The sequence below is a fragment of the Heteronotia binoei genome, chromosome 15 (genome assembly GCF_032191835.1).
Source record: "Heteronotia binoei isolate CCM8104 ecotype False Entrance Well chromosome 15, APGP_CSIRO_Hbin_v1, whole genome shotgun sequence".
Classification (NCBI taxonomy): Eukaryota; Metazoa; Chordata; class Lepidosauria; order Squamata; family Gekkonidae; genus Heteronotia; species Heteronotia binoei.
The window spans coordinates 6,811,482-6,816,861 of NC_083237.1; the positions used below are offsets into that span (position 1 = coordinate 6,811,482).

The following is a 5,380-nucleotide window of genomic DNA, read 5'->3' on the forward strand; positions in this document are numbered from 1 at the left end:
CGGGCGTCCCTTCCGGAGAACAGACTTCTCTCTCCCCCCCCCCCCGCACCCGATAGATGCACACGGAGACTCCTCATCTCACCCACCCCAACCTTCGTAGAAAGTGGCACTGTGCCAACCCGTAGAGAACCATCTGTGCCCCCGTCTGCCTAACCCCTCCCCCCACCTCAGCACTAATTGGCAGCTGAATTAATTAAATCCCGGATGCTAATTAACATTCCGACAGTGTGATTGCGGGGGTGTGGGGACGGGAGAAAGGGGCTGTTCGGGAAAAATCCGAACCGGGCACCACGACCGGGGGGGGGGGGGGGGGAGGGAGATGAAGGGGCTGAAAAAAACAGAATGCAGAGCCGATAGGAACAGATAACCCTGAGTCTTCTTTCCAGGGGGCAGGGGGAGCTAATGGAAGCTCTGCCTTTCGGGTGCCAAGAGACGAGGAACCCCAACGAGACATTTGGGGAGAGACCACGGTATCAAAAAAAAAATTAATGATACTAAACAGTGCATCGATTTGAAAAGTTTTCCAAATCAAACGTCCGCGTGTCGTCGGTTTTCGCTTAACCGATCGTTCTTTCGAGAGGGGGTGGGACACTGAAGCAGCCGCATTTCAAAATCAAGCCGGGATCGCAAGCCATATTGAAACGGCAGCTTTGGGGGGGGGGGGGGGGATGAACAGTTCCCACCTCCAAACGGAGAAAATGGAAAATGGGTGTGTGCGATTTTTTTCACTGATTCCCAGATCCCATTACAAAACCTTTCCCCACCCAACACTGCTATGCAGTGCTTCCTCTAAGCTGAGTGAGCGTGAGCTAGCTCACAGATTTTTTTAGCCTCCGGCTCACACATTTTTGTCTTCGCTCAGGTTGATGCAGGAACCACAAAGTAGAAATTTTGCTCACAAGACTCTGCAGCTTAGAGGGAACACTGCAGTCATCATATGAAGCTGCCTTATACTGAAACAGACCCTCGGTCCATCAAAGTCAGTATTGTCTACTCAGACTGGCAGCGGCTCTCCAGGGTTTCAAGCTGAGGTTTTTCACACCTATTTGCCTGGACCCTTTTTAGTTGGAGATGCCGGGGATTGAACCTGGGACCTTCTGCTTACCAAGCAGATGCTCTACCCCTGAGCCACCGTCCCTCCATCTCCCTCACCTACTTGCCTGTACCCTTTTAAGTTGGAGATGCTGGGGATTGAACCTGGGACCTTCTGCTTCCCCAGCAGATGCTCTACCACTGAGCCACCGTCCCTCCATCCAGTGCCATGATATTCCAGGCATGCTATTCCCGTCAGAGAGAACTGGTCATTCAGCTTACCAGGAAAGTTCCTAAAGATGATCCCAAAGAAGCTGACCGCTTGCACATCCGTTTTATTCTTGGGTGGGGAGTGGTCTCAAGCAAATATTTCATTCTGTTCCTTAATCATCAATGAGTTTAAATCTGACTAAACAGTACCATGGGGGAATTAATAAGCAAGATTACCTCAACACTCTTGTCTTTAATCAGTTTATTGCACCATGCATCTGCGCTTTTTTGTTTTTAACTGTGTCCCTTCAGCTATTTTTAAGGCAAGTTTGTACTCCTTTTGACTGCATAAATCATGGAATGATAAGAGTTGGAAGGGACCTCCAGGGTTATAGAGTTGGAAGGGACCTCCTGCACAATGCAGGAAACTCACAAATACATCCCCCTAAATTCACAGGATCCTCATTGCTGTCAGATGGCCATCTAGCCTCTGTTTAAAAACCTCCAAGGAAGGAGAGCCTACCACCTCCCGAAGAGGAAGCCTGTTCCACTGAGGAACCGCTCTAACGGTCAGGAAGTTCTTCCTAATGTTGAGCTGGAAACTCTTTTGATTTCATTTCAACCCCTTGGTTCTGGTCCTACCTTCTGGGGCCACAGAAAACAATTCCACCCCATCCTCTCTATGACAGCCCTTCAAGTACTTGAAGATGGTGATCCTATCACCTCTCAGCCGCCTCCTCTCCAGGCTAAACATCCACAGCTCCTTCAACCTTTCCTCAAAGGACTTGGTCACCAGACCCCTCACCACCTTCGTCATTCTCCCCTGGACCCCTTCCAGCTTGTCTAGATCCTTCTTAAAATGTGGTGCCCAGAACTGAACACAATACTCCAAGTGAGGTCTTACCAGAGCAGGATAAAGAGATACCATCACTTCATGTGATCTGGACAAAATGCTTCTGTGGATACAGCCCAAAATTACATTTGCCTTTTTATCCACCGCATCACACTGTGGACTCATGTTCAGCGTATGGTCCACTAAGACCCCGAGATCCTTTTCGCACAGACTGCCGCTAAGCCAACTCTCCCCCATCTTTTATCCATGCATTGGGTTTTTCCAACCTGAATGCATAACTTTACAAATAAGCTTCAGTAGGCAAGCAGCGCTCGGTGAAATACAGAACCTGTGTGGAAACAAATGAACGGGCATCTTAAAAGGACGCACCAAAGGACCTGTGAATTTTCAAGGGATCGGCTAGACATGTAGAAATCGATGGTGCGGCCTCATTTGGAGTACTGTGTACAATTCTGGTCACCGTACCTCAAAAAGGATATTATAGCATTGGGGAAAAGTACAGAAAAGGGCAACTGGAATGATTAAAGGGTTGGAACACTTTCCCTATGAAGAAAGGTTGAAACGCTTTGGGGCTCTTCAGCTTGGAGAAATGTCGACTGCAGGGTGACATGATAAAGGTTTACAAGATCGTATATGGGATAGAGAAGGCAGAGAAAGAAGTACTTTTCTCCCTTTCTCACCATACAAGAACTCGTGGGCATTCAACGAAATTGCTGAGTAGTCGGGTTAGAACTGATAAAAGGAAGTACTGCTTCACCCAAAGGGTGATTAACATGTGGAATTCACTGCCACAGGAGGTGGTGGTGGCTGCAAGCATAGCCAGCTTCAAGAGGGGATTGGATAAACATCTAGAGCAGAGGTCCATCAGCGGCTATTAGCCACAGCTTATTGTTGGAACTCTTTGTCTGGGGCAGTGATGCTCTGTATTCTTGTGCTTGGAAGGGGGGGGGGCAGTGGAAGAGCTTCTAGCCCCACCGGTGGACCTCTTGATGGCACTTGGTGTGTTTTTTTACCACTGTGTGACAGAGTGTTGGACAGGAGGGGACACTGGCCTGATCCAACATGGCTTCTCTTCTGTTCTTATGTGACACAGAGTGTTGGACTGGATGGACCATAGGCCTGATCCAACATGGCTTCTCTTATGTTCTTATGTGACACAGAGTGTTGGACTGGAGGGGACACTGGCCTGATCCAACATGGCTTCTCTTCTGTTCTTATGTGACACAGAGTGTTGGACTGGATGGGCCATAGGCCTGATCCAACATGGCTTCTCTTCTGTTCTTATGTGACACAGAGTGTTGGACTGGATGGGCCATAGGCCTGATCCAACATGGCTTCTCTTATGTTCTTATGTGACACAGAGTGTTGGACTGGAGAGGCCTTTGGCCTGATCCAACATGGCTTCTCTTCTGTTCTTATGTGACACAGAGTGTTGGACTGGATGGGCCATAGGCCTGATCCAACATGGCTTCTCTTATGTTCTTATGTGACACAGAGTGTTGGACTGGAGAGGCCTTTGGCCTGATCCAGCATGGCTTCTCTTATGTTCTTACATTGGATCCAGGCGCCTTGAGACCTGTACTTGGAAGGCCAAAGGGTTTGAAGAGAAGCTGGGCAAACTCAGCAAACCCTCAGACCTGCCCTGATCCAGATAGCTACCGAGTCAAACCTTCGCTCCATCTCTCAGCAGAATCATCTCCTGTCAGGTACAGAAACTTCCCCTGGAGACAACAGGGCCTGAATTCAGGGCCTTGAGCACAAATAACTTGGCTCCACCACTGAGCTAGACCAAAACACTTGTCCATCAAGTTCAGACCTGTCTCCTTTGAGAGGTCAAGGCTCTCAGGTAAAGAGAAGCTCCTTCATACTGAAGCAAACCATCAATCCATTAAGGTCAGTATCATCTACTCAGCCTGGCAGAGGCTCTCCAGGGTCTCAGGCTGAGGTCTTTCCCATCACCTCCTGCCTGCTCCTTTTAACTGGAGATGCCGAGGATTGAACCTGGGTCTTTCTGCATGCCAAGCAAAGGCTCTGCCACCAAGCCACAGCCCTTCTCCATTAGCCTCCAGGGTCTCAGGCTCAGGTCTTTCCCATCACCTCCTGCCTAGTCCTTTTAACTGGAGATGCTGGGGATTGAACCTGGGACCTTCTGCATGCTGAGCAGATGCTCTACCACTGAGCTACGGTCCTTCTCCATTAGCCTCCAGGGTCTCAGGCTGAGGTCTTTCCCATCACCTCCTGCCTAGTCCTTTTAACTGGAGATGCCGGGGATTGAACCTGGGACCTTCTGCATGCTGAGCAGATGCTCTGCCACTGAGCTACGGTCCTTCTCCATTAGCCTCCAGGGTCTCAGGCTGAGGTCTTTCCCATCACCTCCTGCCTGCTCCTTTTAACTGGAGATGCCGGGGATTGAACCTGGGACCTTCTGCATGCTGAGCAGATGCTCTGCCACTGAGCTACGGCCCTTCTCCATTAGCCTCCAGGGTCTCAGGCTGAGGTCTTTCCCATCACCTCCTGCCTAGTCCTTTTAACTGGAGATGCCGGGGATTGAACCTGGGACCTTCTGCATGCTGGGCAGATGCTCTACCACTGAGCTACGGCCCTTCTCCATTAGCCTCCAGGGTCTCAGGCTGAGGTCTTTCCCATCACCTCCTGCCTAGTCCTTTTAACTGGAGATGCCGGGGATTGAACCTGGGACCTTCTGCATGCTGGGCAGATGCTCTACCACTGAGCTACGGCCCTTCTCCATTAGTCTCCAGGGTCTCAGGCTGAGGTCTTTCCCATCACCTCCTGCCTAGTCCTTTTAACTGGGGATGCTGGGGATTGAACCTGGAACCTTCTGCATGCTGGGCAGATGCTCTACCACTGAGCTATGGCCCCTATTCAATGTTAGCTGCTACAATGAATCGGAGCTGCCGGGAACTGAGACAAAGGCCTTCCACATACCTTGCCTCCAGAATGGAATTGTCCGGCTCAGAGCTCCCCTAACAATTCGCCTGTTAGCAGTGTTCCCCCTAAGCTGAGGTAGCATGAGCTAGCTCACATATTTTTCGCCTCCGGCTCACACATTTTTGTCTTCGCTCAGGAATAATGGTCCCGGAGCACAATAATTTATGCAGTAGCTCACAACTTTAATGCCCGTAACTCACAGAGTAGAATTTTTGCTCACGAGAAGAAGAAGAATTGCAGATTTATACCCCGCCCTTCTCCCTGAATTAGAGATTCAGAGCGGCTTACAATCTCCCATATCTTCTCCCCCCACAACAGGCACCCTGTGAGGTGGGT

The 5,380-nt window shown here is 50.0% G+C and overlaps 2 non-coding genes across 2 annotated transcripts; both read right to left on the bottom strand.

The window, feature by feature from the left end:
* Positions 1 to 4,627: 4,627 nt before the first annotated feature.
* On the bottom strand, positions 4,628 to 4,696 carry TRNAA-AGC (transfer RNA alanine (anticodon AGC)). The gene has a single exon. It is a non-coding gene; the product is annotated as a tRNA-Ala (tRNA).
* A 69-nt stretch (positions 4,697 to 4,765) lies between these two features.
* Positions 4,766 to 4,834, bottom strand: TRNAA-AGC (transfer RNA alanine (anticodon AGC)). Its single transcript has one exon. It is a non-coding gene; the product is annotated as a tRNA-Ala (tRNA).
* Positions 4,835 to 5,380: the final 546 nt, after the last annotated feature.